Raw genomic sequence first — 25,993 nt, 5'->3', positions numbered from 1 at the left:
TTAAAGAAAGCGATTACAAATCCATTTATGTTAAATATTCAGCAAATGTGAGTGTCATTTCTTAAAGTGTCTACCGTTTGTCCAGGTCAATTAAAGAAAAGACTTTCAAAAATATACTACCCACGACGGGACTCGAACCCGCAATCCCCGGCTATCACCACTCTCTGTGTGTAGGAGGCCAGTGCCTTATCCATTGGGCCACGTGGGCTTGGGGAATACAACTTGTTTTCTACACTTGAGATAACAAACTCTTCTAAACAGTGCAACACCCGAATTTCTTGATGACTGGAGATACAGTATGTTTTCTCTACACTGGTGCGCGTTAAAGAAAGCGATTACAAATCCATTTGTGTTAAATATTCAGCAAATGTGAGTGTCATTTCCTAAAGTGTCTACCGTTTGTCAAGGTCAGTTAAAGAAAAGACTTTCAAAAATATACTACCCACGACGGGACTCGAACCCGCAATCCCCGGCTATCACCACTGTCTGTGTGTAGGAGGCCGGTGCCTTATCCATTGGGCCACGTGGGCTTGGCGAATACAACCTGTTTACTACACTGGGGATAAGAAACTCTTCTTAACAGTGCAACACCCGAATTTCTTGATGACTGGAGATACAGTATGTTTTCTCTACACTGGTGCGCGTTAAAGAAAGCGATTACAAATCCATTTGTGTTAAATATTCAGCAAATGTGAGTGTCATTTCCTAAAGTGTCTACCGTTTGTCAAGGTCAGTTAAAGAAAAGACTTTCAAAAATATACTACCCACGACGGGACTCGAACCCGCAATCCCCGGCTATCACCACTGTCTGTGTGTAGGAGGCCGGTGCCTTATCCATTGGGCCACGTGGGCTTGGCGAATACAACCTGGTTACTACACTGGGGATAAGAAACTCTTCTTAACAGTGCAACACCCGAATTTCTTGATGACTGGAGATACAGTATGTTTTCTCTACACTGGTGCGCGTTAAAGAAAGCGATTACAAATCCATTTGTGTTAAATATTCAGCAAATGTGAGTGTCATTTCTTAAAGTGTCTACCGTTTGTCAAGGTCAATTAAAGAAAAGACTTTCAAAAATATACTACCCACGACGGGACTCGAACCCGCAATCCCCGGCTATCACCACTGTCTGTGTGTAGGAGGCCGGTGCCTTATCCATTGGGCCACGTGGGCTTGGCGAATACAACCTGGTTACTACACTGGGGATAACAAACTCTTCTAAACAGTGCAACACCCGAATTTCTTGATGACTGGAGATACAGTATGTTTTCTCTACACTGGTGCGCGTTAAAGAAAACGATTACAAATCCATTTGTGTTAAATATTCAGCAAATGTGAGTGTCATTTCTTAAAGTGTCTACCGTTTGTCAAGGTCAATTAAAGAAAAGACTTTCAAAAATATACTACCCACGACGGGACTCGAACCCGCAATCCCCGGCTATCACCACTGTCTGTGTGTAGGAGGCCGGTGCCTTATCCATTGGGCCACGTGGGCTTGGCGAATACAACCTGTTTACTACACTGGGGATAAGAAACTCTTCTAATCAGTGCAACACCCGAATTTCTTGATGACTGGAGATACAGTATGTTTTCTCTACACTGGTGCGCGTTAAAGAAAGCGATTACAAATCCATTTGTGTTAAATATTCAGCAAATGTGAGTGTCATTTCTTAAAGTGTGTACCGTTTGTCAAGGTCAATTAAAGAAAAGACTTTCAAAAATATACTACCCACGACATTACTCGAACCCGCAATCCCCGGCTATCACCACTGTCTGTGTGTAGGAGGCCGGTGCCTTATCCATTGGGCCACGTGGGCTTAGCGAATACAACCTGTTTTCTACACTTGAGATAACAAACTCTTCTAAACAGTGCAACACCCGAATTTCTTGATGACTGGAGATACAGTATGTTTTCTCTACACTGGTGCGCGTTAAAGAAAGAGATTACAAATCCATTTATGTTAAATATTCAGCAAATGTGAGTGTCATTTCCTAAAGTGTCTACCGTTTGTCAAGGTCAGTTAAAGAAAAGACTTTCAAAAATATACTACCCACGACGGGACTCGAACCCGCAATCCCCGGCTATCACCACTGTCTGTGTGTAGGAGGCCGGTGCCTTATCCATTGGGCCACGTGGGCTTGGAGAATACAACCTGTTTACTACACTGGGGATAATTATAACAAACTCTTCTTAACAGTGCAACACCCGAATTTCTTGATGACTGGAGATACAGTATGTTTTCTCTACACTGGTGCGCGTTAAAGAAAGCGATTACAAATCCATTTGTGTTAAATATTCAGCAAATGTGAGTGTCATTTCTTAAAGTGTCTACCGTTTGTCAAGGTCAATTAAAGAAAAGACTTTCAAAAATATACTACCCACGACATTACTCGAACCCGCAATCCCCGGCTATCACAACTCTCTGTGTGTAGGAGGCCGGTGCCTTATCCATTGGGCCACGTGGGCTTGGGGAATACAACTTGTTTTCTACACTTGAGATAACAAACTCTTCTAAACAGTGCAACACCCGAATTTCTTGATGACTGGAGATACAGTATGTTTTCTCTACACTGGTGCGCGTTAAAGAAAGTGATTACAAATCCATTTGTGTTAAATATTCAGCAAATGTGAGTGTCATTTCTTAAAGTGTCTACCGTTTGTCAAGGTCAATTAAAGAAAAGACTTTCAAAAATATACTACCCACGACGGGACTCGAACCCGCAATCCCCGGCTATCACCACTGTCTGTGTGTAGGAGGCCGGTGCCTTATCCATTGGGCCACGTGGGCTTGGCGAATACAACCTGTTTACTACACTGGGGATAACAAACTCTTCTAAACAGTGCAACACCCGAATTTCTTGATGACTGGAGATACAGTATGTTTTCTCTACACTGGTGCGCGTTAAAGAAAGCGATTACAAATCCATTTGTGTTAAATATTCAGCAAATGTGAGTGTCATTTCTTAAAGTGTCTACCGTTTGTCAAGGTCAATTAAAGAAAAGACTTTCAAAAATATACTACCCACGACGGGACTCGAACCCGCAATCCCCGGCTATCACAACTCTCTGTGTGTAGGAGGCCGGTGCCTTATCCATTGGGCCACGTGGGCTTGGCGAATACAACCTGTTTACTACACTGGGGATAACAAACTCTTCTAAACAGTGCAACACCCGAATTTCTTGATGACTGGAGATACAGTATGTTTTCTCTACACTGGTGCGCGTTAAAGAAAGCGATTACAAATCCATTTGTGTTAAATATTCAGCAAATGTGAGTGTCATTTCTTAAAGTGTCTACCGTTTGTCAAGGTCAATTAAAGAAAAGACTTTCAAAAATATACTACCCACGACGGGACTCGAACCCGCAATCCCCGGCTATCACAACTCTCTGTGTGTAGGAGGCCGGTGCCTTATCCATTGGGCCACGTGGGCTTGGCGAATACAACCTGTTTACTACACTGGGGATAAGAAACTCTTCTAATCAGTGCAACACCCGAATTTCTTGATGACTGGAGATACAGTGTGTTTTCTCTACACTGGTGCGCGTTAAAGAAAGCGATTACAAATCCATTTGTGTTAAATATTCAGCAAATGTGAGTGTCATTTCTTAAAGTGTGTACCGTTTGTCAAGGTCAATTAAAGAAAAGACTTTGAAAAATATACTACCCACGACATTACTCGAACCCGCAATCCCCGGCTATCACCACTGTCTGTGTGTAGGAGGCCGGTGCCTTATCCATTGGGCCACGTGGGCTTAGCGAATACAACCTGTTTTCTACACTTGAGATAACAAACTCTTCTAAACAGTGCAACACCCGAATTTCTTGATGACTGGAGATACAGTATGTTTTCTCTACACTGGTGCGCGTTAAAGAAAGAGATTACAAATCCATTTATGTTAAATATTCAGCAAATGTGAGTGTCATTTCCTAAAGTGTCTACCGTTTGTCAAGGTCAGTTAAAGAAAAGACTTTCAAAAATATACTACCCACGACGGGACTCGAACCCGCAATCCCCGGCTATCACCACTGTCTGTGTGTAGGAGGCCGGTGCCTTATCCATTGGGCCACGTGGGCTTGGAGAATACAACCTGTTTACTACACTGGGGATAAGAAACTCTTCTTAACAGTGCAACACCCGAATTTCTTGATGACTGGAGATACAGTATGTTTTTTTCTACACTGGTGCGCGTTAAAGAAAGCGATTACAAATCCATTTATGTTAAATATTCAGCAAATGTGAGTGTCATTTCTTAAAGTGTCTACCGTTTGTCCAGGTCAATTAAAGAAAAGACTTTCAAAAATATACTACCCACGACGGGACTCGAACCCGCAATCCCCGGCTATCACCACTCTCTGTGTGTAGGAGGCCAGTGCCTTATCCATTGGGCCACGTGGGCTTGGGGAATACAACCTGTTTTCTACACTTGAGATAACAAACTCTTCTAAACAGTGCAACACCCGAATTTCTTGATGACTGGAGATACAGTATGTTTTCTCTACACTGGTGCGCGTTAAAGAAAGCGATTACAAATCCATTTGTGTTAAATATTCAGCAAATGTGAGTGTCATTTCCTAAAGTGTCTACCGTTTGTCAAGGTCAGTTAAAGAAAAGACTTTCAAAAATATACTACCCACGACGGGACTCGAACCCGCAATCCCCGGCTATCACCACTGTCTGTGTGTAGGAGGCCGGTGCCTTATCCATTGGGCCACGTGGGCTTGGCGAATACAACCTGTTTACTACACTGGGGATAAGAAACTCTTCTTAACAGTGCAACACCCGAATTTCTTGATGACTGGAGATACAGTATGTTTTCTCTACACTGGTGCGCGTTAAAGAAAGCGATTACAAATCCATTTGTGTTAAATATTCAGCAAATGTGAGTGTCATTTCCTAAAGTGTCTACCGTTTGTCAAGGTCAGTTAAAGAAAAGACTTTCAAAAATATACTACCCACGACGGGACTCGAACCCGCAATCCCCGGCTATCACCACTGTCTGTGTGTAGGAGGCCGGTGCCTTATCCATTGGGCCACGTGGGCTTGGCGAATACAACCTGGTTACTACACTGGGGATAAGAAACTCTTCTTAACAGTGCAACACCCGAATTTCTTGATGACTGGAGATACAGTATGTTTTCTCTACACTGGTGCGCGTTAAAGAAAGCGATTACAAATCCATTTGTGTTAAATATTCAGCAAATGTGAGTGTCATTTCTTAAAGTGTCTACCGTTTGTCAAGGTCAATTAAAGAAAAGACTTTCAAAAATATACTACCCACGACGGGACTCGAACCCGCAATCCCCGGCTATCACCACTCTCTGTGTGTAGGAGGCCAGTGCCTTATCCATTGGGCCACGTGGGCTTGGGGAATACAACCTGTTTTCTACACTTGAGATAACAAACTCTTCTAAACAGTGCAACACCCGAATTTCTTGATGACTGGAGATACAGTATGTTTTCTCTACACTGGTGCGCGTTAAAGAAAGCGATTACAAATCCATTTGTGTTAAATATTCAGCAAATGTGAGTGTCATTTCCTAAAGTGTCTACCGTTTGTCAAGGTCAGTTAAAGAAAAGACTTTCAAAAATATACTACCCACGACGGGACTCGAACCCGCAATCCCCGGCTATCACCACTGTCTGTGTGTAGGAGGCCGGTGCCTTATCCATTGGGCCACGTGGGCTTGGCGAATACAACCTGTTTACTACACTGGGGATAAGAAACTCTTCTTAACAGTGCAACACCCGAATTTCTTGATGACTGGAGATACAGTATGTTTTCTCTACACTGGTGCGCGTTAAAGAAAGCGATTACAAATCCATTTGTGTTAAATATTCAGCAAATGTGAGTGTCATTTCCTAAAGTGTCTACCGTTTGTCAAGGTCAGTTAAAGAAAAGACTTTCAAAAATATACTACCCACGACGGGACTCGAACCCGCAATCCCCGGCTATCACCACTGTCTGTGTGTAGGAGGCCGGTGCCTTATCCATTGGGCCACGTGGGCTTGGCGAATACAACCTGGTTACTACACTGGGGATAAGAAACTCTTCTTAACAGTGCAACACCCGAATTTCTTGATGACTGGAGATACAGTATGTTTTCTCTACACTGGTGCGCGTTAAAGAAAGCGATTACAAATCCATTTGTGTTAAATATTCAGCAAATGTGAGTGTCATTTCTTAAAGTGTCTACCGTTTGTCAAGGTCAATTAAAGAAAAGACTTTCAAAAATATACTACCCACGACGGGACTCGAACCCGCAATCCCCGGCTATCACCACTGTCTGTGTGTAGGAGGCCGGTGCCTTATCCATTGGGCCACGTGGGCTTGGCGAATACAACCTGGTTACTACACTGGGGATAACAAACTCTTCTAAACAGTGCAACACCCGAATTTCTTGATGACTGGAGATACAGTATGTTTTCTCTACACTGGTGCGCGTTAAAGAAAGCGATTACAAATCCATTTGTGTTAAATATTCAGCAAATGTGAGTGTCATTTCTTAAAGTGTCTACCGTTTGTCAAGGTCAATTAAAGAAAAGACTTTCAAAAATATACTACCCACGACGGGACTCGAACCCGCAATCCCCGGCTATCACCACTGTCTGTGTGTAGGAGGCCGGTGCCTTATCCATTGGGCCACGTGGGCTTGGCGAATACAACCTGTTTACTACACTGGGGATAAGAAACTCTTCTAATCAGTGCAACACCCGAATTTCTTGATGACTGGAGATACAGTATGTTTTCTCTACACTGGTGCGCGTTAAAGAAAGCGATTACAAATCCATTTGTGTTAAATATTCAGCAAATGTGAGTGTCATTTCTTAAAGTGTCTACCGTTTGTCAAGGTCAATTAAAGAAAAGACTTTCAAAAATATACTACCCACGACGGGACTCGAACCCGCAATCCCCGGCTATCACAACTCTCTGTGTGTAGGAGGCCGGTGCCTTATCCATTGGGCCACGTAGGCTTGGGGAATACAACCTGTTTTCTACACTTGAGATAACAAACTCTTCTAAACAGTGCAACACCCGAATTTCTTGATGACTGGAGATACAGTATGTTTTTTCTACACTGGTGCGCGTTAAAGAAAGCGATTACAAATCCATTTATGTTAAATATTCAGCAAATGTGAGTGTCATTTCCTAAAGTGTCTACCGTTTGTCAAGGTCAGTTAAAGAAAAGACTTTCAAAAATATACTACCCACGACGGGACTCGAACCCGCAATCCCCGGCTATCACCACTGTCTGTGTGTAGGAGGCCGGTGCCTTATCCATTGGGCCACGTGGGCTTGGAGAATACAACCTGTTTACTACACTGGGGATAAGAAACTCTTCTTAACAGTGCAACACCCGAATTTCTTGATGACTGGAGATACAGTATGTTTTCTCTACACTGGTGCGCGTTAAAGAAAGTGATTACAAATCCATTTGTGTTAAATATTCAGCAAATGTGAGTGTCATTTCTTAAAGTGTCTACCGTTTGTCAAGGTCAATTAAAGAAAAGACTTTCAAAAATATACTACCCACGACGGGACTCGAACCCGCAATCCCCGGCTATCACCACTGTCTGTGTGTAGGAGGCCGGTGCCTTATCCATTGGGCCACGTGGGCTTGGCGAATACAACCTGTTTACTACACTGGGGATAACAAACTCTTCTAAATAGTGCAACACCCGAATTTCTTGATGACTGGAGATACAGTATGTTTTCTCTACACTGGTGCGCGTTAAAGAAAGCGATTACAAATCCATTTGTGTTAAATATTCAGCAAATGTGAGTGTCATTTCTTAAAGTGTCTACCGTTTGTCAAGGTCAATTAAAGAAAAGACTTTCAAAAATATACTACCCACGACGGGACTCGAACCCGCAATCCCCGGCTATCACAACTCTCTGTGTGTAGGAGGCCGGTGCCTTATCCATTGGGCCACGTGGGCTTGGCGAATACAACCTGTTTACTACACTTGGGGATAACAAACTCTTCTAAACAGTGAAACACCCGAATTTCTTGATGACTGGAGATACAGTATATTTTCTCTACACTGGTGCGCGTTAAAGAAAGCGATTACAAATCCATTTATGTTAAATATTCAGCAAATGTGAGTGTCATTTCTTAAAGTGTCTACCGTTTGTCAAGGTCAGTTAAAGAAAAGACTTTCAAAAATATACTACCCACGACGGGACTCGAACCCGCAATCCCCGGCTATCACCACTGTCTGTGTGTAGGAGGCCGGTGCCTTATCCATTGGGCCACGTGGGCTTGGCGAATACAACCTGTTTACTACACTGGGGATAACAAACTCTTCTAAACAGTGCAACACCCGAATTTCTTGATGACTGGAGATACAGTATGTTTTCTCTACACTGGTGCGCGTTAAAGAAAGCGATTACAAATCCATTTGTGTTAAATATTCAGCAAATGTGAGTGTCATTTCTTAAAGTGTCTACCGTTTGTCAAGGTCAATTAAAGAAAAGACTTTCAAAAATATACTACCCACGACGGGACTCGAACCCGCAATCCCCGGCTATCACAACTCTCTGTGTGTAGGAGGCCGGTGCCTTATCCATTGGGCCACGTGGGCTTGGCGAATACAACCTGTTTACTACACTGGGGATAACAAACTCTTCTAAACAGTGCAACACCCGAATTTCTTGATGACTGGAGATACAGTATGTTTTCTCTACACTGGTGCGCGTTAAAGAAAGCGATTACAAATCCATTTGTGTTAAATATTCAGCAAATGTGAGTGTCATTTCTTAAAGTGTCTACCGTTTGTCAAGGTCAATTAAAGAAAAGACTTTCAAAAATATACTACCCACGACGGGACTCGAACCCGCAATCCCCGGCTATCACAACTCTCTGTGTGTAGGAGGCCGGTGCCTTATCCATTGGGCCACGTGGGCTTGGCGAATACAACCTGTTTACTACACTGGGGATAAGAAACTCTTCTAATCAGTGCAACACCCGAATTTCTTGATGACTGGAGATACAGTGTGTTTTCTCTACACTGGTGCGCGTTAAAGAAAGCGATTACAAATCCATTTGTGTTAAATATTCAGCAAATGTGAGTGTCATTTCTTAAAGTGTGTACCGTTTGTCAAGGTCAATTAAAGAAAAGACTTTGAAAAATATACTACCCACGACATTACTCGAACCCGCAATCCCCGGCTATCACCACTGTCTGTGTGTAGGAGGCCGGTGCCTTATCCATTGGGCCACGTGGGCTTAGCGAATACAACCTGTTTTCTACACTTGAGATAACAAACTCTTCTAAACAGTGCAACACCCGAATTTCTTGATGACTGGAGATACAGTATGTTTTCTCTACACTGGTGCGCGTTAAAGAAAGAGATTACAAATCCATTTATGTTAAATATTCAGCAAATGTGAGTGTCATTTCCTAAAGTGTCTACCGTTTGTCAAGGTCAGTTAAAGAAAAGACTTTCAAAAATATACTACCCACGACGGGACTCGAACCCGCAATCCCCGGCTATCACCACTGTCTGTGTGTAGGAGGCCGGTGCCTTATCCATTGGGCCACGTGGGCTTGGAGAATACAACCTGTTTACTACACTGGGGATAAGAAACTCTTCTTAACAGTGCAACACCCGAATTTCTTGATGACTGGAGATACAGTATGTTTTTTTCTACACTGGTGCGCGTTAAAGAAAGCGATTACAAATCCATTTATGTTAAATATTCAGCAAATGTGAGTGTCATTTCTTAAAGTGTCTACCGTTTGTCCAGGTCAATTAAAGAAAAGACTTTCAAAAATATACTACCCACGACGGGACTCGAACCCGCAATCCCCGGCTATCACCACTCTCTGTGTGTAGGAGGCCAGTGCCTTATCCATTGGGCCACGTGGGCTTGGGGAATACAACCTGTTTTCTACACTTGAGATAACAAACTCTTCTAAACAGTGCAACACCCGAATTTCTTGATGACTGGAGATACAGTATGTTTTCTCTACACTGGTGCGCGTTAAAGAAAGCGATTACAAATCCATTTGTGTTAAATATTCAGCAAATGTGAGTGTCATTTCCTAAAGTGTCTACCGTTTGTCAAGGTCAGTTAAAGAAAAGACTTTCAAAAATATACTACCCACGACGGGACTCGAACCCGCAATCCCCGGCTATCACCACTGTCTGTGTGTAGGAGGCCGGTGCCTTATCCATTGGGCCACGTGGGCTTGGCGAATACAACCTGTTTACTACACTGGGGATAAGAAACTCTTCTTAACAGTGCAACACCCGAATTTCTTGATGACTGGAGATACAGTATGTTTTCTCTACACTGGTGCGCGTTAAAGAAAGCGATTACAAATCCATTTGTGTTAAATATTCAGCAAATGTGAGTGTCATTTCCTAAAGTGTCTACCGTTTGTCAAGGTCAGTTAAAGAAAAGACTTTCAAAAATATACTACCCACGACGGGACTCGAACCCGCAATCCCCGGCTATCACCACTGTCTGTGTGTAGGAGGCCGGTGCCTTATCCATTGGGCCACGTGGGCTTGGCGAATACAACCTGGTTACTACACTGGGGATAAGAAACTCTTCTTAACAGTGCAACACCCGAATTTCTTGATGACTGGAGATACAGTATGTTTTCTCTACACTGGTGCGCGTTAAAGAAAGCGATTACAAATCCATTTGTGTTAAATATTCAGCAAATGTGAGTGTCATTTCTTAAAGTGTCTACCGTTTGTCAAGGTCAATTAAAGAAAAGACTTTCAAAAATATACTACCCACGACGGGACTCGAACCCGCAATCCCCGGCTATCACCACTGTCTGTGTGTAGGAGGCCGGTGCCTTATCCATTGGGCCACGTGGGCTTGGCGAATACAACCTGGTTACTACACTGGGGATAACAAACTCTTCTAAACAGTGCAACACCCGAATTTCTTGATGACTGGAGATACAGTATGTTTTCTCTACACTGGTGCGCGTTAAAGAAAGCGATTACAAATCCATTTGTGTTAAATATTCAGCAAATGTGAGTGTCATTTCTTAAAGTGTCTACCGTTTGTCAAGGTCAATTAAAGAAAAGACTTTCAAAAATATACTACCCACGACGGGACTCGAACCCGCAATCCCCGGCTATCACCACTGTCTGTGTGTAGGAGGCCGGTGCCTTATCCATTGGGCCACGTGGGCTTGGCGAATACAACCTGTTTACTACACTGGGGATAAGAAACTCTTCTAATCAGTGCAACACCCGAATTTCTTGATGACTGGAGATACAGTATGTTTTCTCTACACTGGTGCGCGTTAAAGAAAGCGATTACAAATCCATTTGTGTTAAATATTCAGCAAATGTGAGTGTCATTTCTTAAAGTGTCTACCGTTTGTCAAGGTCAATTAAAGAAAAGACTTTCAAAAATATACTACCCACGACGGGACTCGAACCCGCAATCCCCGGCTATCACAACTCTCTGTGTGTAGGAGGCCGGTGCCTTATCCATTGGGCCACGTAGGCTTGGGGAATACAACCTGTTTTCTACACTTGAGATAACAAACTCTTCTAAACAGTGCAACACCCGAATTTCTTGATGACTGGAGATACAGTATGTTTTTTCTACACTGGTGCGCGTTAAAGAAAGCGATTACAAATCCATTTATGTTAAATATTCAGCAAATGTGAGTGTCATTTCCTAAAGTGTCTACCGTTTGTCAAGGTCAGTTAAAGAAAAGACTTTCAAAAATATACTACCCACGACGGGACTCGAACCCGCAATCCCCGGCTATCACCACTGTCTGTGTGTAGGAGGCCGGTGCCTTATCCATTGGGCCACGTGGGCTTGGAGAATACAACCTGTTTACTACACTGGGGATAAGAAACTCTTCTTAACAGTGCAACACCCGAATTTCTTGATGACTGGAGATACAGTATGTTTTCTCTACACTGGTGCGCGTTAAAGAAAGTGATTACAAATCCATTTGTGTTAAATATTCAGCAAATGTGAGTGTCATTTCTTAAAGTGTCTACCGTTTGTCAAGGTCAATTAAAGAAAAGACTTTCAAAAATATACTACCCACGACGGGACTCGAACCCGCAATCCCCGGCTATCACCACTGTCTGTGTGTAGGAGGCCGGTGCCTTATCCATTGGGCCACGTGGGCTTGGCGAATACAACCTGTTTACTACACTGGGGATAACAAACTCTTCTAAATAGTGCAACACCCGAATTTCTTGATGACTGGAGATACAGTATGTTTTCTCTACACTGGTGCGCGTTAAAGAAAGCGATTACAAATCCATTTGTGTTAAATATTCAGCAAATGTGAGTGTCATTTCTTAAAGTGTCTACCGTTTGTCAAGGTCAATTAAAGAAAAGACTTTCAAAAATATACTACCCACGACGGGACTCGAACCCGCAATCCCCGGCTATCACCACTGTCTGTGTGTAGGAGGCCGGTGCCTTATCCATTGGGCCACGTGGGCTTGGCGAATACAACCTGTTTACTACACTGGGGATAAGAAACTCTTCTAATCAGTGCAACACCCGAATTTCTTGATGACTGGAGATACAGTATGTTTTCTCTACACTGGTGCGCGTTAAAGAAAGAGATTACAAATCCATTTATGTTAAATATTCAGCAAATGTGAGTGTCATTTCCTAAAGTGTCTACCGTTTGTCAAGGTCAGTTAAAGAAAAGACTTTCAAAAATATACTACCCACGACGGGACTCGAACCCGCAATCCCCGGCTATCACCACTGTCTGTGTGTAGGAGGCCGGTGCCTTATCCATTGGGCCACGTGGGCTTGGAGAATACAACCTGTTTACTACACTGGGGATAAGAAACTCTTCTTAACAGTGCAACACCCGAATTTCTTGATGACTGGAGATACAGTATGTTTTTTTCTACACTGGTGCGCGTTAAAGAAAGCGATTACAAATCCATTTATGTTAAATATTCAGCAAATGTGAGTGTCATTTCTTAAAGTGTCTACCGTTTGTCCAGGTCAATTAAAGAAAAGACTTTCAAAAATATACTACCCACGACGGGACTCGAACCCGCAATCCCCGGCTATCACCACTCTCTGTGTGTAGGAGGCCAGTGCCTTATCCATTGGGCCACGTGGGCTTGGGGAATACAACCTGTTTTCTACACTTGAGATAACAAACTCTTCTAAACAGTGCAACACCCGAATTTCTTGATGACTGGAGATACAGTATGTTTTCTCTACACTGGTGCGCGTTAAAGAAAGCGATTACAAATCCATTTATGTTAAATATTCAGCAAATGTGAGTGTCATTTCCTAAAGTGTCTACCGTTTGTCAAGGTCAGTTAAAGAAAAGACTTTCAAAAATATACTACCCACGACGGGACTCGAACCCGCAATCCCCGGCTATCACCACTGTCTGTGTGTAGGAGGCCGGTGCCTTATCCATTGGGCCACGTGGGCTTGGCGAATACAACCTGGTTACTACACTGGGGATAAGAAACTCTTCTTAACAGCGCAACACCCGAATTTCTTGATGACTGGAGATACAGTATGTTTTCTCTACACTGGTGCGCGTTAAAGAAAGCGATTACAAATCCATTTGTGTTAAATATTGAGCAAATGTGAGTGTCATTTCCTAAAGTGTCTACCGTTTGTCAAGGTCAGTTAAAGAAAAGACTTTCAAAAATATACTACCCACGACGGGACTCGAACCCGCAATCCCCGGCTATCACCACTGTCTGTGTGTAGGAGGCCGGTGCCTTATCCATTGGGCCACGTGGGCTTGGCGAATACAACCTGGTTACTACACTGGGGATAAGAAACTCTTCTTAACAGTGCAACACCCGAATTTCTTGATGACTGGAGATACAGTATGTTTTCTCTACACTGGTGCGCGTTAAAGAAAGCGATTACAAATCCATTTGTGTTAAATATTCAGCAAATGTGAGTGTCATTTCTTAAAGTGTCTACCGTTTGTCAAGGTCAATTAAAGAAAAGACTTTCAAAAATATACTACCCACGACGGGACTCGAACCCGCAATCCCCGGCTATCACCACTGTCTGTGTGTAGGAGGCCGGTGCCTTATCCATTGGGCCACGTGGGCTTGGCGAATACAACCTGTTTACTACACTTGGGGATAAGAAACTCTTCTAAATAGTGCAACACCCGAATTTCTTGATGACTGGAGATACAGTATGTTTTCTCTACACTGGTGCGCGTTAAAGAAAGAGATTACAAATCCATTTATGTTAAATATTCAGCAAATGTGAGTGTCATTTCTTAAAGTGTCTACCGTTTGTCAAGGTCAATTAAAGAAAAGACTTTCAAAAATATACTACCCACGACGGGACTCGAACCCGCAATCCCCGGCTATCACCACTGTCTGTGTGTAGGAGGCCGGTGCCTTATCCATTGGGCCACGTGGGCTTGGCGAATACAACCTGTTTACTACACTGGGGATAAGAAACTCTTCTTAACAGTGCAACACCCGAATTTCTTGATGACTGGAGATACAGTATGTTTTCTCTACACTGGTGCGCGTTAAAGAAAGCGATTACAAATCCATTTATGTTAAATATTCAGCAAATGTGAGTGTCATTTCCTAAAGTGTCTACCGTTTCTCAAGGTCAGTTAAAGAAAAGACTTTCAAAAATATACTACCCACGACGGGACTCGAACCCGCAATCCCCGGCTATTACCACTGTCTGTGTGTAGGAGGCCGGTGCCTTATCCATTGGGCCACGTGGGCTTGGCGAATACAACCTGGTTACTACACTGGGGATAAGAAACTCTTCTTAACAGTGCAACACCCGAATTTCTTGATGACTGGAGATACAGTATGTTTTCTCTACACTGGTGCGCGTTAAAGAAAGAGATTACAAATCCATTTATGTTAAATATTCAGCAAATGTGAGTGTCATTTCTTAAAGTGTCTACCGTTTGTCAAGGTCAATTAAAGAAAAGACTTTCAAAAATATACTACCCACGACGGGACTCGAACCCGCAATCCCCGGCTATCACCACTGTCTGTGTGTAGGAGGCCGGTGCCTTATCCATTGGGCCACGTGGGCTTGGCGAATACAACCTGTTTACTACACTGGGGATAAGAAACTCTTCTTAACAGTGCAACACCCGAATTTCTTGATGACTGGAGATACAGTATGTTTTCTCTACACTGGTGCGCGTTAAAGAAAGCGATTACAAATCCATTTATGTTAAATATTCAGCAAATGTGAGTGTCATTTCCTAAAGTGTCTACCGTTTGTCAAGGTCAGTTAAAGAAAAGACTTTCAAAAATATACTACCCACGACGGGACTCGAACCCGCAATCCCCGGCTATCACCACTGTCTGTGTGTAGGAGGCCGGTGCCTTATCCATTGGGCCACGTGGGCTTGGAGAATACAACCTGTTCACTACACTGGGGATAAGAAACTCTTCTTAACAGTGCAACACCCGAATTTCTTGATGACTGGAGATACAGTATGTTTTTTCTACACTGGTGCGCGTTAAAGAAAGTGATTACAAATCCATTTATGTTAAATATTCAGCAAATGTGAGTGTCATTTCTTAAAGTGTCTACCGTTTGTCCAGGTCAATTAAAGAAAAGACTTTCAAAAATATACTACCCACGACGGGACTCGAACCCGCAATCCCCGGCTATCACCACTGTCTGTGTGTAGGAGGCCGGTGCCTTATCCATTGGGCCACGTGGGCTTGGGGAATACAACCTGTTTTCTACACTGGAGATAACAAACTCTTCTAAACAGTGCAACACCCGAATTTCTTGATGACTGGAGATACAGTATGTTTTCTCTACACTGGTGCGCGTTAAAGAAAGCGATTACAAATCCATTTATGTTAAATATTCAGCAAATGTGAGTGTCATTTCCTAAAGTGTCTACCGTTTGTCAAGGTCAGTTAAAGAAAAGACTTTCAAAAATATACTACCCACGACGGGACTCGAACCCGCAATCCCCGGCTATCACCACTGTCTGTGTGTAGGAGGCCGGTGCCTTATCCATTGGGCCACGTGGGCTTGGAGAATACAACCTGTTTACTACACTGGGGATAAGAAACTCTTCTTAACAGTGCAACACCCGAATTTTTTCTTGATGACTGGAGATACAGTATGTTTTCTCTACACTGGTGCGCGTTAAAGAAAGCGATTACAAATCCATTTGTGTTAAATATTCAGCAAATGTGAGTGTCATTTCTTAAAGTGTCTACCGTTTGTCAAGGTCAATTAAAGAAAAGACTTTCAAAAATATACTACCCACGACGGGACTCGAACCCGCAATCCCCGGCTATCACCACTGTCTGTGTGTAGGAGGCCGGTGCCTTATCCATTGGGCCACGTGGGCTTGGCGAATACAACCTGTTTACTACACTTGGGGATAACAAACTCTTCTAAACAGTGCAACACCCGAATTTTTTGATGACTGGAGATACAGTATGTTTTCTCTACACTGGTGCGCGTTAAAGAAAGCGATTACAAATCCATTTGTGTTAAATATTCAGCAAATGTGAGTGTCATTTCTTAAAGTGTCTACCGTTTGTCAAGGTCAATTAAAGAAAAGACTTTCAAAAATATACTACCCACGACGGGACTCGAACCCGCAATCCCCGGCTATCACCACTGTCTGTGTGTAGGAGGCCGGTGCCTTATCCATTGGGCCACGTGGGCTTGGCGAATACAACCTGTTTACTACACTGGGGATAAGAAACTCTTCTTAACAGTGCAACACCCGAATTTCTTGATGACTGGAGATACAGTATGTTTTCTCTACACTGGTGCGCGTTAAAGAGAGCGATTACAAATCCATTTATGTTAAATATTCAGCAAATGTGAGTGTCATTTCTTAAAGTGTCTACCTTTTATCAAAGTCAATTAAAGAAAAGACTTTCAAAAATATACTACCCACGACGGGACTCGAACCCGCAATCCCCGGCTATCACCACTGTCTGTGTGTAGGAGGCCGGTGCCTTATCCATTGGGCCACGTGGGCTTGGAGAATACAACCTGTTTACTACACTGGGGATAACAAACTCTTCTTAACAGTGCAACACCCGAATTATTTCTTGATGACTGGAGATACAGTATGTTTTCTCTACACTGGTGCGCGTTAAAGAAAGCGATTACAAATCCATTTATGTTTAATATTCAGCACATGTGAGTGTCATTTCTTAAAGTGTCTACCGTTTGTCTAGGTCAGTTAAAGAAAAGACTTTCAAAAATATGCTACCCACGACGGGACTCGAACCCGCAATCCCCGGCTATCACCACTGTCTGTGTGTAGGAGGCCGGTGCCTTATCCATTGGTCCACGTGGGCTTGGCGAATACAACCTGTTTACTACACTGGGGATAAGAAACTCTTCTTAACAGTGCAACACCCGAATTTCTTGATGACTGGAGATACAGTATATTTTCTCTACACTGGTGCGCGTTAAAGAAAGCGATTACAAATCCATTTATGTTAAATATTCAGCAAATGTGAGTGTCATTTCTTAAAGTGTCTACCGTTTGTCCAGGTCAATTAAAGAAAAGACTTTCAAAAATATACTACCCACGACGGGACTCGAACCCGCAATCCCCGGCTATCACCACTGTCTGTGTGTAGGAGGCCGGTGCCTTATCCATTGGGCCACGTGGGCTTGGCGAATACAACCTGTTTACTACACTTGGGGATAACAAACTCTTCTTAACAGTGCAACACCCGAATTTCTTGATGACTGGAGATACAGTATGTTTTCTCTACACTGGTGCGCGTTAAAGAAAGCGATTACAAATCCATTTGTGTTAAATATTCAGCAAATGTGAGTGTCATTTCTTAAAGTGTCTACCGTTTGTCAAGGTCAATTAAAGAAAAGACTTTCAAAAATATACTACCCACGACGGGACTCGAACCCGCAATCCCCGGCTATCACCACTGTCTGTGTGTAGGAGGCCGGTGCCTTATCCATTGGGCCACGTGGGCTTGGCGAATACAACCTGGTTACTACACTGGGGATAGGAAACTCTTCTTAACAGTGCAACACCCGAATTTTTTCTTGATGACTGGAGATACAGTATATTTTCTCTACACTGGTGCACGTTAAAGAAAGCGATTACAAATCCATTTGTGTTAAATATTCAGCAAATGTGAGTGTCATTTCTTAAAGTGTTTCGAAAAGACTTTCAAAAATATGCTACCCACGACGGGACTCGAACCCGCAATCCCCGGCTATCACCACTGTCTGTGTGTAGGAGGCCGGTGCCTTATCCATTGGGCCACGTGGGCTTGGCGAATACAACCTGTTTTCTACACTTGGGATAACAAACTCTTCTTAACAGTGCAACACCCGAATTATTTCTTGATGACTGGAGATACAGTATGTTTTCTCTACACTGGTGCGCGTTAAAGAAAGCGATTACAAATCCATTTATGTTAAATATTCAGCAAATGTAAGTGTCATTTCTTAAAGTGTCTACCGTTTGTCAAGGTCAATTAAAGAAAAGACTTTCAAAAATATACTACCCACGACGGGACTCGAACCCGCAATCCCCGGCTATCACCACTGTCTGTGTGTAGGAGGCCGGTGCCTTATCCATTGGGCCACGTGGGCTTGGCGAATACAACCTGTTTACTACACTGGGGATAACAAACTCTTCTTAACAGTGCAACACCCGAATTATTTCTTGATGACTGGAGATACAGTATGTTTTCTCTACACTGGTGCGCGTTAAAGAAAGCGATTACAAATCCATTTGTGTTAAATATTCAGCAAATGTGAGTGTCATTTCTTAAAGTGTCTACCGTTTGTCAAGGTCAATTAAAGAAAAGACTTTCAAAATTATACTACCCACGACGGGACTCGAACCCGCAATCCCCGGCTATCACCACTGTCTGTGTGTAGGAGGCCGGTGCCTTATCCATTGGGCCACGTGGGCTTGGCGAATACAACCTGTTTACTACACTGGGGATAAGAAACTCTTCTTAACAGTGCAACACCCGAATTTTTTCTTCATGACTGGAGATACAGTATGTTTTCTCTACACTGGTGCACGTTAAAGAAAGCGATTACAAATCCATTTGTGTTAAATATTCAGCAAATGTGAGTGTCATTTCTTAAAGTGTTTCGAAAAGACTTTCAAAAATATGGTACCCACGACGGGACTCGAACCCGCAATCCCCGGCTATCACCACTGTCTGTGTGTAGGAGGCCGGTGCCTTATCCATTGGGCCACGTGGGCTTGGCGAATACAACCTGTTTTCTACACTTGGGATAACAAACTCTTCTTAACAGTGCAACACCCGAATTATTTCTTGATGACTGGAGATACAGTATGTTTTCTCTACACTGGTGCGCGTTACAGAAAGCGATTACAAATCCATTTGTGTTAAATATTCAGCAAATGTGAGTGTCATTTCTTAAAGTGTCTACCGTTTGTCAAGGTCAATTAAAGAAAAGACTTTCAAAAATATACTACCCACGACGGGACTCGAACCCGCAATCCCCGGCTATCACTACTGTCTGTGTGTAGGAGGCCGGTGCCTTATCCATTGGGCCACGTGGGCTTGGCGAATACAACCTGGTTACTACACTGGGGATAAGAAACTCTTCTTAACAGTGCAACACCCGAATTTCTTGATGACTGGAGATACAGTATGTTTTCTCTACACTGGTGCGCGTTAAAGAAAGCGATTACAAATCCATTTGTGTTAAATATTCAGCAAATGTGAGTGTCATTTCTTAAAGTGTCTACCGTTTGTCAAGGTCAATTAAAGAAAAGACTTTCAAAAATATACTACCCACGACGGGACTCGAACTCGCAATCCCCTGCTGTCACCACTGTCTGTGTGTAGGAGGCCGGTGCCTTATCCATTGGGCCACGTGGGCTTGGCGAATACAACCTGTTTACTACACTTGGGGATAACAAACTCTTCTAAACAGTGCAACACCCGAATTTCTTAATGACTGGAGATACAGTATGTTTTCTCTACACTGGTGCGCGTTAAAGAAAGCGATTACAAATCCATTTGTGTTAAATATTCAGCAAATGTGAGTGTCATTTCTTAAAGTGTCTACCGTTTGTCAAGGTCAATTAAAGAAAAGACTTTCAAAAATATACTACCCACGACGGGACTCGAACCCGCAATCCCCGGCTATCACCACTGTCTGTGTGTAGGAGGCCGGTGCCTTATCCATTGGGCCACGTGGGCTTGGCGAATACAACCTGTTTACTACACTGGGGATAACAAACTCTTCTAAACAGTGCAACACCCGAATTTCTTGATGACTGGAGATACAGTATGTTTTCTCTACACTGGTGCGCGTTAAAGAAAGCGATTACAAATCCATTTGTGTTAAATATTCAGCAAATGTGAGTGTCATTTCTTAAAGTGTCTACCGTTTGTCAAGGTCAATTAAAGAAAAGACTTTCAAAAATATACTACCCACGACGGGACTCGAACCCGCAATCCCCGGCTATCACCACTGTCTGTGTGTAGGAGGCCGGTGCCTTATCCATTGGGCCACGTGGGCTTGGCGAATACAACCTGTTTACTACACTTGGGGATAACAAACTCTTCTAAACAGTGCAACACCCGAATTTCTTGATGACTGGAGATACAGTATATTTTCTCTACACTGGTGCGCGTTAAAGAAAGCGATTACAAATCCATTTATGTTAAATATTCAGCAAATGTGAGTGTCATTTCTTAAAGTGTCTACCGTTTGTCAAGGTCAGTTAAAGAAAAGACTTTCAAAAATATACTACACACGACGGGACTCGAACCCGCAATCCCCGGCTATCACCACTGTCTGTGTTTAGGAGGCCGGTGCCTTATCCATTGGGCCACGTGGGCTTGGGGAATACAACCTGTTTACTACACTTGGGGATAACAAACTCTTCTAAACAGTGCAACACCCGAATTTCTTGATGACTGGAGATACAGTATATTTTCTCTACACTGGTGCGCGTTAAAGAAAGCGATTACAAATCCATTTATGTTAAATATTCAGCAAATGTGAGTGTCATTTCTTAAAGTGTCTACCGTTTGTCAAGGTCAGTTAAAGAAAAGACTTTCAAAAATATACTACCCACGACGGGACTCGAACCCGCAATCCCCGGCTATCACCACTGTCTGTGTGTAGGAGGCCGGTGCCTTATCCATTGGGCCACGTGGGCTTGGCTAATACAACCTGTTTACTACACTGGGGATAACAAACTCTTCTAAACAGTGCAACACCCGAATTTCTTGATGACTGGAGATACAGTATATTTTCTCTACACTGGTGCGCGTTAAAGAAAGCGATTACAAATCCATTTATGTTAAATATTCAGCAAATGTGAGTGTCATTTCTTAAAGTGTCTACCGTTTGTCAAGGTCAGTTAAAGAAAAGACTTTCAAAAATATACTACACACGACGGGACTCGAACCCGCAATCCCCGGCTATCACCACTGTCTGTGTGTAGGAGGCCGGTGCCTTATCCATTGGGCCACGTGGGCTTGGCGAATACAACCTGTTTACTACACTGGGGATAACAAACTCTTCTAAACAGTGCAACACCCGAATTTCTTGATGACTGGAGATACAGTATGTTTTCTCTACACTGGTGCGCGTTAAAGAAAGCGATTACAAATCCATTTATGTTAAATATTCAGCAAATGTGAGTGTCATTTCTTAAAGTGTCTACCGTTTGTCAAGGTCAGTTAAAGAAAAGACTTTCAAAAATATACTACCCACGACGGGACTCGAACCCGCAATCCCCGGCTATCACCACTGTCTGTGTGTAGGAGGCCGGTGCCTTATCCATTGGGCCACGTGGGCTTGGCTAATACAACCTGTTTACTACACTGGGGATAACAAACTCTTCTAAACAGTGGAACACCCGAATTTCTTGATGACTGGAGATACAGTATGTTTTCTCTACACTGGTGCGCGTTAAAGAAAGCGATTACAAATCCATTTGTGTTAAATATTCAGCAAATGTGAGTGTCATTTCTTAAAGTGTCTACCGTTTGTCAAGGTCAATTAAAGAAAAGACTTTCAAAAATATACTACCCACGACGGGACTCGAATCCGCAATCCCCGGCTATCACCACTGTCTGTGTGTAGGAGGCCGGTGCCTTATCCATTGGGCCACGTGGGCTTGGCTAATACAACCTGTTTACTACACTTGGGGATAACAAACTCTTCTAAACAGTGCAACACCCGAATTTCTTGATGACTGGAGATACAGTATATTTTCTCTACACTGGTGCGCGTTAAAGAAAGCGATTACAAATCCATTTATGTTAAATATTCAGCAAATGTGAGTGTCATTTCTTAAAGTGTCTACCGTTTGTCAAGGTCAGTTAAAGAAAAGACTTTCAAAAATATACTACCCACGACGGGACTCGAACCCGCAATCCCCGGCTATCACCACTGTCTGTGTGTAGGAGGCCGGTGCCTTATCCATTGGGCCACGTGGGCTTGGCGAATACAACCTGTTTACTACACTTGGGGATAACAAACTCTTCTAAACAGTGCAACACCCGAATTTCTTGATGACTGGAGATACAGTATATTTTCTCTACACTGGTGCGCGTTAAAGAAAGCGATTACAAATCCATTTATGTTAAATATTCAGCAAATGTGAGTGTCATTTCTTAAAGTGTCTACCGTTTGTCAAGGTCAGTTAAAGAAAAGACTTTCAAAAATATACTACACACGACGGGACTCGAACCCGCAATCCCCGGCTATCACCACTTTCTGTGTGTAGGAGGCCGGTGCCTTATCCATTGGGCCACGTGGGCTTGGCTAATACAACCTGTTTACTACACTGGGGATAACAAACTCTTCTAAACAGTGCAACACCCGAATTTCTTGATGACTGGAGATACAGTATGTTTTCTCTACACTGGTGCGCGTTAAAGAAAGCGATTACAAATCCATTTGTGTTAAATATTCAGCAAATGTGAGTGTCATTTCTTAAAGTGTCTACCGTTTGTCAAGGTCAATTAAAGAAAAGACTTTCAAAAATATACTACCCACGACGGGACTCGAACCCGCAATCCCCGGCTATCACCACTGTCTGTGTGTAGGAGGCCGGTGCCTTATCCATTGGGCCACGTGGGCTTGGCGAATACAACCTGTTTACTACACTTGGGGATAACAAACTCTTCTAAACAGTGAAACACCCGAATTTCTTGATGACTGGAGATACAGTATATTTTCTCTACACTGGTGCGCGTTAAAGAAAGCGATTACAAATCCATTTATGTTAAATATTCAGCAAATGTGAGTGTCATTTCTTAAAGTGTCTACCGTTTGTCAAGGTCAGTTAAAGAAAAGACTTTCAAAAATATACTACCCACGACGGGACTCGAACCCGCAATCCCCGGCTATCACCACTGTCTGTGTGTAGGAGGCCGGTGCCTTATCCATTGGGCCACGTGGGCTTGGCGAATACAACCTGTTTACTACACTTGGGGATAACAAACTCTTCTAAACAGTGCAACACCCGAATTTCTTGATGACTGGAGATACAGTATGTTTTCTTTACACTGGTGCGCGTTAAAGAAAGCGATTACAAATCCATTTATGTTAAATATTCAGCAAATGTGAGTGTCATTTCCTAAAGTGTCTACCGTTTGTCAAGGTCAGTTAAAGAAAAGACTTTCAAAAATATACTACACACGACGGGACTCGAACCCGCAATCCCCGGCTATCACCACTGTCTGTGTGTAGGAGGCCGGTGCCTTATCCATTGGGCCACGTGGGCTTGGCTAATACAACCTGTTTACTACACTGGGGATAACAAACTCTTCTAAACAGTGCAACACCCGAATTTCTTGATGACTGGAGATACAGTATGTTTTCTCTACACTGGTGCGCGTTAAAGAAAGCGATTACAAATCCATTTGTGTTAAATATTCAGCAAATGTGAGTGTCATTTCTTAAAGTGTCTACCGTTTGTCAAGGTCAATTAAAGTAAAGACTTTCAAAAATATACTACCCACGACGGGACTCGAACCCGCAATCCCCGGCTATCACCACTGTCTGTGTGTAGGAGGCCGGTGCCTTATCCATTGGGCCACGTGGGCTTGGCGAATACAACCTGTTTACTACACTTGGGGATTACAAACTCTTCTAAACAGTGAAACACCCGAATTTCTTGATGACTGGAGATACAGTATATTTTCTCTACACTGGTGCGCGTTAAAGAAAGCGATTACAAATCCATTTATGTTAAATATTCAGCAAATGTGAGTGTCATTTCTTAAAGTGTCTACCGTTTGTCAAGGTCAGTTAAAGAAAAGACTTTCAAAAATATACTACCCACGACGGGACTCGAACCCGCAATCCCCGGCTATCACCACTGTCTGTGTGTAGGAGGCCGGTGCCTTATCCATTGGGCCACGTGGGCTTGGCGAATACAACCTGTTTACTACACTTGGGGATAACAAACTCTTCTTAACAGTGCAACACCCGAATTTCTTGATGACTGGAGATACAGTATGTTTTCTCTACACTGGTGCGCGTTAAAGAAAGCGATTACAAATCCATTTATGTTAAATATTCAGCAAATGTGAGTGTCATTTCTTAAAGTGTCTACCGTTTGTCAAGGTCAATTAAAGAAAAGACTTTCAAAAATATACTACCCACGACGGGACTCGAACCCGCAATCCCCGGCTATCACCACTGTTTTTGTTTAGGAGACGGTGCATTATCCATTGGGCCACGTGGGCTTGACAAATATAAGCTGTTTTCTACACTTGGGATAACAAACTCTTCTAAACAGTGAACCACCCGAATTTCTTGATGACTGGAGATACAGTATGTTTCTCTACACTGGTGCGCGTTACAGAAAGCGATTACAAATCCATTTGTGTTAAACATAAAGCAAATGTGAGTGTCATTTCTTAAAGTGTCTACCGTTTGTCAAGGTCAATTAAAGAAAAGACTTTCAAAAGTATACTACCCACGACGGGACTCGAACCCGCAATCCCCGGCTGTCACCACTGTCTGTGTGTAGGAGGCCGGTGCCTTATCCATTGGGCCACGTGGGCTTGGCGAATACAACCTGTTTACTACACTTGGGGATAACAAACTCTTCTTAACAGTGCAACACCCGAATTTCTTGATGACTGGAGATACAGTATGTTTTCTCTACACTGGTGCGCGTTAAAGAAAGCGATTACAAATCCATTTGTGTTAAATATTCAGCAAATGTGAGTGTCATTTCTTAAAGTGTCTACCGTTTGTCAAGGTCAATTAAAGAAAAGACTTTCAAAAGTATACTACCCACGACGGGACTCGAACCCGCAATCCCCGGCTGTCACCACTGTCTGTGTGTAGGAGGCCGGTGCCTTATCCATTGGGCCACGTGGGCTTGGCGAATACAACCTGTTTACTACACTTGGGGATAACAAACTCTTCTAAACAGTGAAACACCCGAATTTCTTAATGACTGGAGATACAGTATGTTTTCTTTACACTGGTGCGCGTTAAAGAAAGCGATTACAAATCCATTTATGTTAAATATTCAGCAAATGTGAGTGTCATTTCTTAAAGTGTCTACCGTTTGTCAAGGTCAATTAAAGAAAAGACTTTCAAAAATGTACTACCCACGACGGGACTCGAACCCGCAATCCCCGGCTATCACCACTGTCTGTGTGTAGGAGGCCGGTGCCTTATCCATTGGGCCACGTGGGCTTGGCTAATACAACCTGTTTACTACACTTGGGGATAACAAACTCTTCTAAACAGTGCAACACCCGAATTTCTTGATGACTGGAGATACAGTATATTTTCTCTACACTGGTGTGCGTTAAAGAAAGCGATTACAAATCCATTTATGTTAAATATTCAGCAAATGTGAGTGTCATTTCTTAAAGTGTCTACCCTTTGTCAAGGTCAGTTAAAGAAAAGACTTTCAAAAATATACTACCCACGACGGGACTCGAACCCGCAATCCCCGGCTATCAAGACTGTCTGTGTGTAGGAGGCCGGTGCCTTATCCATTGGGCCACGTGGGCTTGGCTAATACAACCTGTTTACTAC

The 25,993-nt window shown here is 43.1% G+C and overlaps 69 non-coding genes across 69 annotated transcripts; all 69 read right to left on the bottom strand.

Annotated features, from left to right (window-relative positions):
• Nucleotides 1-117: 117 nt before the first annotated feature.
• Nucleotides 118-208, bottom strand: Trnar-ccu. Its single transcript is given in 2 exon segments — nt 118-153; nt 172-208. It is a non-coding gene; the product is annotated as a tRNA-Arg (tRNA).
• A 231-nt stretch (nt 209-439) lies between these two features.
• On the bottom strand, nt 440-530 carry Trnar-ccu. The gene is given in 2 exon segments: nt 440-475; nt 494-530. It is a non-coding gene; the product is annotated as a tRNA-Arg (tRNA).
• A 231-nt stretch (nt 531-761) lies between these two features.
• On the bottom strand, nt 762-852 carry Trnar-ccu. Its single transcript is given in 2 exon segments — nt 762-797; nt 816-852. It is a non-coding gene; the product is annotated as a tRNA-Arg (tRNA).
• A 231-nt stretch (nt 853-1,083) lies between these two features.
• Nucleotides 1,084-1,174, bottom strand: Trnar-ccu. The gene is given in 2 exon segments: nt 1,084-1,119; nt 1,138-1,174. It is a non-coding gene; the product is annotated as a tRNA-Arg (tRNA).
• A 231-nt stretch (nt 1,175-1,405) lies between these two features.
• On the bottom strand, nt 1,406-1,496 carry Trnar-ccu. Its single transcript is given in 2 exon segments — nt 1,406-1,441; nt 1,460-1,496. It is a non-coding gene; the product is annotated as a tRNA-Arg (tRNA).
• A 553-nt stretch (nt 1,497-2,049) lies between these two features.
• Nucleotides 2,050-2,140, bottom strand: Trnar-ccu. The gene is given in 2 exon segments: nt 2,050-2,085; nt 2,104-2,140. It is a non-coding gene; the product is annotated as a tRNA-Arg (tRNA).
• A 559-nt stretch (nt 2,141-2,699) lies between these two features.
• Trnar-ccu lies at nt 2,700-2,790 on the bottom strand. Its single transcript is given in 2 exon segments — nt 2,700-2,735; nt 2,754-2,790. It is a non-coding gene; the product is annotated as a tRNA-Arg (tRNA).
• A 231-nt stretch (nt 2,791-3,021) lies between these two features.
• Nucleotides 3,022-3,112, bottom strand: Trnar-ccu. Its single transcript is given in 2 exon segments — nt 3,022-3,057; nt 3,076-3,112. It is a non-coding gene; the product is annotated as a tRNA-Arg (tRNA).
• A 231-nt stretch (nt 3,113-3,343) lies between these two features.
• Trnar-ccu lies at nt 3,344-3,434 on the bottom strand. The gene is given in 2 exon segments: nt 3,344-3,379; nt 3,398-3,434. It is a non-coding gene; the product is annotated as a tRNA-Arg (tRNA).
• A 553-nt stretch (nt 3,435-3,987) lies between these two features.
• Nucleotides 3,988-4,078, bottom strand: Trnar-ccu. The gene is given in 2 exon segments: nt 3,988-4,023; nt 4,042-4,078. It is a non-coding gene; the product is annotated as a tRNA-Arg (tRNA).
• Nucleotides 4,079-4,310: 232 nt separating this feature from the next.
• Nucleotides 4,311-4,401, bottom strand: Trnar-ccu. The gene is given in 2 exon segments: nt 4,311-4,346; nt 4,365-4,401. It is a non-coding gene; the product is annotated as a tRNA-Arg (tRNA).
• A 231-nt stretch (nt 4,402-4,632) lies between these two features.
• On the bottom strand, nt 4,633-4,723 carry Trnar-ccu. The gene is given in 2 exon segments: nt 4,633-4,668; nt 4,687-4,723. It is a non-coding gene; the product is annotated as a tRNA-Arg (tRNA).
• Nucleotides 4,724-4,954: 231 nt separating this feature from the next.
• Nucleotides 4,955-5,045, bottom strand: Trnar-ccu. Its single transcript is given in 2 exon segments — nt 4,955-4,990; nt 5,009-5,045. It is a non-coding gene; the product is annotated as a tRNA-Arg (tRNA).
• Nucleotides 5,046-5,276: 231 nt separating this feature from the next.
• Nucleotides 5,277-5,367, bottom strand: Trnar-ccu. Its single transcript is given in 2 exon segments — nt 5,277-5,312; nt 5,331-5,367. It is a non-coding gene; the product is annotated as a tRNA-Arg (tRNA).
• Nucleotides 5,368-5,598: 231 nt separating this feature from the next.
• On the bottom strand, nt 5,599-5,689 carry Trnar-ccu. Its single transcript is given in 2 exon segments — nt 5,599-5,634; nt 5,653-5,689. It is a non-coding gene; the product is annotated as a tRNA-Arg (tRNA).
• A 231-nt stretch (nt 5,690-5,920) lies between these two features.
• Trnar-ccu lies at nt 5,921-6,011 on the bottom strand. The gene is given in 2 exon segments: nt 5,921-5,956; nt 5,975-6,011. It is a non-coding gene; the product is annotated as a tRNA-Arg (tRNA).
• A 231-nt stretch (nt 6,012-6,242) lies between these two features.
• On the bottom strand, nt 6,243-6,333 carry Trnar-ccu. Its single transcript is given in 2 exon segments — nt 6,243-6,278; nt 6,297-6,333. It is a non-coding gene; the product is annotated as a tRNA-Arg (tRNA).
• Nucleotides 6,334-6,564: 231 nt separating this feature from the next.
• Nucleotides 6,565-6,655, bottom strand: Trnar-ccu. Its single transcript is given in 2 exon segments — nt 6,565-6,600; nt 6,619-6,655. It is a non-coding gene; the product is annotated as a tRNA-Arg (tRNA).
• A 231-nt stretch (nt 6,656-6,886) lies between these two features.
• On the bottom strand, nt 6,887-6,977 carry Trnar-ccu. The gene is given in 2 exon segments: nt 6,887-6,922; nt 6,941-6,977. It is a non-coding gene; the product is annotated as a tRNA-Arg (tRNA).
• Nucleotides 6,978-7,208: 231 nt separating this feature from the next.
• Trnar-ccu lies at nt 7,209-7,299 on the bottom strand. Its single transcript is given in 2 exon segments — nt 7,209-7,244; nt 7,263-7,299. It is a non-coding gene; the product is annotated as a tRNA-Arg (tRNA).
• Nucleotides 7,300-7,530: 231 nt separating this feature from the next.
• Nucleotides 7,531-7,621, bottom strand: Trnar-ccu. Its single transcript is given in 2 exon segments — nt 7,531-7,566; nt 7,585-7,621. It is a non-coding gene; the product is annotated as a tRNA-Arg (tRNA).
• Nucleotides 7,622-7,852: 231 nt separating this feature from the next.
• Nucleotides 7,853-7,943, bottom strand: Trnar-ccu. Its single transcript is given in 2 exon segments — nt 7,853-7,888; nt 7,907-7,943. It is a non-coding gene; the product is annotated as a tRNA-Arg (tRNA).
• Nucleotides 7,944-8,175: 232 nt separating this feature from the next.
• Trnar-ccu lies at nt 8,176-8,266 on the bottom strand. The gene is given in 2 exon segments: nt 8,176-8,211; nt 8,230-8,266. It is a non-coding gene; the product is annotated as a tRNA-Arg (tRNA).
• Nucleotides 8,267-8,497: 231 nt separating this feature from the next.
• Nucleotides 8,498-8,588, bottom strand: Trnar-ccu. The gene is given in 2 exon segments: nt 8,498-8,533; nt 8,552-8,588. It is a non-coding gene; the product is annotated as a tRNA-Arg (tRNA).
• Nucleotides 8,589-8,819: 231 nt separating this feature from the next.
• On the bottom strand, nt 8,820-8,910 carry Trnar-ccu. Its single transcript is given in 2 exon segments — nt 8,820-8,855; nt 8,874-8,910. It is a non-coding gene; the product is annotated as a tRNA-Arg (tRNA).
• Nucleotides 8,911-9,463: 553 nt separating this feature from the next.
• Trnar-ccu lies at nt 9,464-9,554 on the bottom strand. Its single transcript is given in 2 exon segments — nt 9,464-9,499; nt 9,518-9,554. It is a non-coding gene; the product is annotated as a tRNA-Arg (tRNA).
• Nucleotides 9,555-9,786: 232 nt separating this feature from the next.
• Nucleotides 9,787-9,877, bottom strand: Trnar-ccu. The gene is given in 2 exon segments: nt 9,787-9,822; nt 9,841-9,877. It is a non-coding gene; the product is annotated as a tRNA-Arg (tRNA).
• Nucleotides 9,878-10,108: 231 nt separating this feature from the next.
• On the bottom strand, nt 10,109-10,199 carry Trnar-ccu. Its single transcript is given in 2 exon segments — nt 10,109-10,144; nt 10,163-10,199. It is a non-coding gene; the product is annotated as a tRNA-Arg (tRNA).
• Nucleotides 10,200-10,430: 231 nt separating this feature from the next.
• On the bottom strand, nt 10,431-10,521 carry Trnar-ccu. Its single transcript is given in 2 exon segments — nt 10,431-10,466; nt 10,485-10,521. It is a non-coding gene; the product is annotated as a tRNA-Arg (tRNA).
• Nucleotides 10,522-10,752: 231 nt separating this feature from the next.
• Trnar-ccu lies at nt 10,753-10,843 on the bottom strand. Its single transcript is given in 2 exon segments — nt 10,753-10,788; nt 10,807-10,843. It is a non-coding gene; the product is annotated as a tRNA-Arg (tRNA).
• Nucleotides 10,844-11,074: 231 nt separating this feature from the next.
• Trnar-ccu lies at nt 11,075-11,165 on the bottom strand. Its single transcript is given in 2 exon segments — nt 11,075-11,110; nt 11,129-11,165. It is a non-coding gene; the product is annotated as a tRNA-Arg (tRNA).
• A 231-nt stretch (nt 11,166-11,396) lies between these two features.
• On the bottom strand, nt 11,397-11,487 carry Trnar-ccu. Its single transcript is given in 2 exon segments — nt 11,397-11,432; nt 11,451-11,487. It is a non-coding gene; the product is annotated as a tRNA-Arg (tRNA).
• A 231-nt stretch (nt 11,488-11,718) lies between these two features.
• Nucleotides 11,719-11,809, bottom strand: Trnar-ccu. The gene is given in 2 exon segments: nt 11,719-11,754; nt 11,773-11,809. It is a non-coding gene; the product is annotated as a tRNA-Arg (tRNA).
• A 231-nt stretch (nt 11,810-12,040) lies between these two features.
• On the bottom strand, nt 12,041-12,131 carry Trnar-ccu. Its single transcript is given in 2 exon segments — nt 12,041-12,076; nt 12,095-12,131. It is a non-coding gene; the product is annotated as a tRNA-Arg (tRNA).
• Nucleotides 12,132-12,362: 231 nt separating this feature from the next.
• Trnar-ccu lies at nt 12,363-12,453 on the bottom strand. Its single transcript is given in 2 exon segments — nt 12,363-12,398; nt 12,417-12,453. It is a non-coding gene; the product is annotated as a tRNA-Arg (tRNA).
• A 231-nt stretch (nt 12,454-12,684) lies between these two features.
• On the bottom strand, nt 12,685-12,775 carry Trnar-ccu. Its single transcript is given in 2 exon segments — nt 12,685-12,720; nt 12,739-12,775. It is a non-coding gene; the product is annotated as a tRNA-Arg (tRNA).
• Nucleotides 12,776-13,007: 232 nt separating this feature from the next.
• On the bottom strand, nt 13,008-13,098 carry Trnar-ccu. The gene is given in 2 exon segments: nt 13,008-13,043; nt 13,062-13,098. It is a non-coding gene; the product is annotated as a tRNA-Arg (tRNA).
• A 231-nt stretch (nt 13,099-13,329) lies between these two features.
• Trnar-ccu lies at nt 13,330-13,420 on the bottom strand. The gene is given in 2 exon segments: nt 13,330-13,365; nt 13,384-13,420. It is a non-coding gene; the product is annotated as a tRNA-Arg (tRNA).
• Nucleotides 13,421-13,651: 231 nt separating this feature from the next.
• Nucleotides 13,652-13,742, bottom strand: Trnar-ccu. The gene is given in 2 exon segments: nt 13,652-13,687; nt 13,706-13,742. It is a non-coding gene; the product is annotated as a tRNA-Arg (tRNA).
• Nucleotides 13,743-13,973: 231 nt separating this feature from the next.
• On the bottom strand, nt 13,974-14,064 carry Trnar-ccu. Its single transcript is given in 2 exon segments — nt 13,974-14,009; nt 14,028-14,064. It is a non-coding gene; the product is annotated as a tRNA-Arg (tRNA).
• Nucleotides 14,065-14,296: 232 nt separating this feature from the next.
• Nucleotides 14,297-14,387, bottom strand: Trnar-ccu. Its single transcript is given in 2 exon segments — nt 14,297-14,332; nt 14,351-14,387. It is a non-coding gene; the product is annotated as a tRNA-Arg (tRNA).
• A 231-nt stretch (nt 14,388-14,618) lies between these two features.
• Trnar-ccu lies at nt 14,619-14,709 on the bottom strand. The gene is given in 2 exon segments: nt 14,619-14,654; nt 14,673-14,709. It is a non-coding gene; the product is annotated as a tRNA-Arg (tRNA).
• A 231-nt stretch (nt 14,710-14,940) lies between these two features.
• Nucleotides 14,941-15,031, bottom strand: Trnar-ccu. The gene is given in 2 exon segments: nt 14,941-14,976; nt 14,995-15,031. It is a non-coding gene; the product is annotated as a tRNA-Arg (tRNA).
• Nucleotides 15,032-15,262: 231 nt separating this feature from the next.
• On the bottom strand, nt 15,263-15,353 carry Trnar-ccu. The gene is given in 2 exon segments: nt 15,263-15,298; nt 15,317-15,353. It is a non-coding gene; the product is annotated as a tRNA-Arg (tRNA).
• A 231-nt stretch (nt 15,354-15,584) lies between these two features.
• On the bottom strand, nt 15,585-15,675 carry Trnar-ccu. The gene is given in 2 exon segments: nt 15,585-15,620; nt 15,639-15,675. It is a non-coding gene; the product is annotated as a tRNA-Arg (tRNA).
• Nucleotides 15,676-15,906: 231 nt separating this feature from the next.
• Nucleotides 15,907-15,997, bottom strand: Trnar-ccu. Its single transcript is given in 2 exon segments — nt 15,907-15,942; nt 15,961-15,997. It is a non-coding gene; the product is annotated as a tRNA-Arg (tRNA).
• Nucleotides 15,998-16,231: 234 nt separating this feature from the next.
• Trnar-ccu lies at nt 16,232-16,322 on the bottom strand. The gene is given in 2 exon segments: nt 16,232-16,267; nt 16,286-16,322. It is a non-coding gene; the product is annotated as a tRNA-Arg (tRNA).
• Nucleotides 16,323-16,554: 232 nt separating this feature from the next.
• Nucleotides 16,555-16,645, bottom strand: Trnar-ccu. The gene is given in 2 exon segments: nt 16,555-16,590; nt 16,609-16,645. It is a non-coding gene; the product is annotated as a tRNA-Arg (tRNA).
• Nucleotides 16,646-16,876: 231 nt separating this feature from the next.
• On the bottom strand, nt 16,877-16,967 carry Trnar-ccu. Its single transcript is given in 2 exon segments — nt 16,877-16,912; nt 16,931-16,967. It is a non-coding gene; the product is annotated as a tRNA-Arg (tRNA).
• Nucleotides 16,968-17,523: 556 nt separating this feature from the next.
• Nucleotides 17,524-17,614, bottom strand: Trnar-ccu. Its single transcript is given in 2 exon segments — nt 17,524-17,559; nt 17,578-17,614. It is a non-coding gene; the product is annotated as a tRNA-Arg (tRNA).
• Nucleotides 17,615-17,846: 232 nt separating this feature from the next.
• Nucleotides 17,847-17,937, bottom strand: Trnar-ccu. The gene is given in 2 exon segments: nt 17,847-17,882; nt 17,901-17,937. It is a non-coding gene; the product is annotated as a tRNA-Arg (tRNA).
• A 212-nt stretch (nt 17,938-18,149) lies between these two features.
• On the bottom strand, nt 18,150-18,240 carry Trnar-ccu. Its single transcript is given in 2 exon segments — nt 18,150-18,185; nt 18,204-18,240. It is a non-coding gene; the product is annotated as a tRNA-Arg (tRNA).
• Nucleotides 18,241-18,474: 234 nt separating this feature from the next.
• On the bottom strand, nt 18,475-18,565 carry Trnar-ccu. The gene is given in 2 exon segments: nt 18,475-18,510; nt 18,529-18,565. It is a non-coding gene; the product is annotated as a tRNA-Arg (tRNA).
• A 234-nt stretch (nt 18,566-18,799) lies between these two features.
• Trnar-ccu lies at nt 18,800-18,890 on the bottom strand. The gene is given in 2 exon segments: nt 18,800-18,835; nt 18,854-18,890. It is a non-coding gene; the product is annotated as a tRNA-Arg (tRNA).
• Nucleotides 18,891-19,102: 212 nt separating this feature from the next.
• Nucleotides 19,103-19,193, bottom strand: Trnar-ccu. Its single transcript is given in 2 exon segments — nt 19,103-19,138; nt 19,157-19,193. It is a non-coding gene; the product is annotated as a tRNA-Arg (tRNA).
• A 234-nt stretch (nt 19,194-19,427) lies between these two features.
• On the bottom strand, nt 19,428-19,518 carry Trnar-ccu. Its single transcript is given in 2 exon segments — nt 19,428-19,463; nt 19,482-19,518. It is a non-coding gene; the product is annotated as a tRNA-Arg (tRNA).
• A 554-nt stretch (nt 19,519-20,072) lies between these two features.
• Nucleotides 20,073-20,163, bottom strand: Trnar-ccu. The gene is given in 2 exon segments: nt 20,073-20,108; nt 20,127-20,163. It is a non-coding gene; the product is annotated as a tRNA-Arg (tRNA).
• Nucleotides 20,164-20,394: 231 nt separating this feature from the next.
• Trnar-ccu lies at nt 20,395-20,485 on the bottom strand. The gene is given in 2 exon segments: nt 20,395-20,430; nt 20,449-20,485. It is a non-coding gene; the product is annotated as a tRNA-Arg (tRNA).
• Nucleotides 20,486-21,040: 555 nt separating this feature from the next.
• On the bottom strand, nt 21,041-21,131 carry Trnar-ccu. The gene is given in 2 exon segments: nt 21,041-21,076; nt 21,095-21,131. It is a non-coding gene; the product is annotated as a tRNA-Arg (tRNA).
• A 553-nt stretch (nt 21,132-21,684) lies between these two features.
• Nucleotides 21,685-21,775, bottom strand: Trnar-ccu. Its single transcript is given in 2 exon segments — nt 21,685-21,720; nt 21,739-21,775. It is a non-coding gene; the product is annotated as a tRNA-Arg (tRNA).
• A 554-nt stretch (nt 21,776-22,329) lies between these two features.
• Nucleotides 22,330-22,420, bottom strand: Trnar-ccu. The gene is given in 2 exon segments: nt 22,330-22,365; nt 22,384-22,420. It is a non-coding gene; the product is annotated as a tRNA-Arg (tRNA).
• A 554-nt stretch (nt 22,421-22,974) lies between these two features.
• Nucleotides 22,975-23,065, bottom strand: Trnar-ccu. The gene is given in 2 exon segments: nt 22,975-23,010; nt 23,029-23,065. It is a non-coding gene; the product is annotated as a tRNA-Arg (tRNA).
• A 232-nt stretch (nt 23,066-23,297) lies between these two features.
• On the bottom strand, nt 23,298-23,388 carry Trnar-ccu. The gene is given in 2 exon segments: nt 23,298-23,333; nt 23,352-23,388. It is a non-coding gene; the product is annotated as a tRNA-Arg (tRNA).
• A 554-nt stretch (nt 23,389-23,942) lies between these two features.
• On the bottom strand, nt 23,943-24,033 carry Trnar-ccu. Its single transcript is given in 2 exon segments — nt 23,943-23,978; nt 23,997-24,033. It is a non-coding gene; the product is annotated as a tRNA-Arg (tRNA).
• A 232-nt stretch (nt 24,034-24,265) lies between these two features.
• Nucleotides 24,266-24,356, bottom strand: Trnar-ccu. The gene is given in 2 exon segments: nt 24,266-24,301; nt 24,320-24,356. It is a non-coding gene; the product is annotated as a tRNA-Arg (tRNA).
• A 552-nt stretch (nt 24,357-24,908) lies between these two features.
• Trnar-ccu lies at nt 24,909-24,999 on the bottom strand. Its single transcript is given in 2 exon segments — nt 24,909-24,944; nt 24,963-24,999. It is a non-coding gene; the product is annotated as a tRNA-Arg (tRNA).
• Nucleotides 25,000-25,231: 232 nt separating this feature from the next.
• On the bottom strand, nt 25,232-25,322 carry Trnar-ccu. The gene is given in 2 exon segments: nt 25,232-25,267; nt 25,286-25,322. It is a non-coding gene; the product is annotated as a tRNA-Arg (tRNA).
• Nucleotides 25,323-25,554: 232 nt separating this feature from the next.
• On the bottom strand, nt 25,555-25,645 carry Trnar-ccu. The gene is given in 2 exon segments: nt 25,555-25,590; nt 25,609-25,645. It is a non-coding gene; the product is annotated as a tRNA-Arg (tRNA).
• Nucleotides 25,646-25,877: 232 nt separating this feature from the next.
• On the bottom strand, nt 25,878-25,968 carry Trnar-ccu. The gene is given in 2 exon segments: nt 25,878-25,913; nt 25,932-25,968. It is a non-coding gene; the product is annotated as a tRNA-Arg (tRNA).
• Between the last annotated feature and the right edge of the window lie 25 nt (nt 25,969-25,993).

Source organism: Haliotis rufescens, unplaced genomic scaffold (genome assembly GCF_023055435.1).
Source record: "Haliotis rufescens isolate VD_foot unplaced genomic scaffold, xgHalRufe1.0.p SCAF_1, whole genome shotgun sequence".
Classification (NCBI taxonomy): domain Eukaryota; kingdom Metazoa; phylum Mollusca; class Gastropoda; order Lepetellida; family Haliotidae; genus Haliotis; species Haliotis rufescens.
This window is presented reverse-complemented; position numbering and strand designations above follow the sequence as displayed.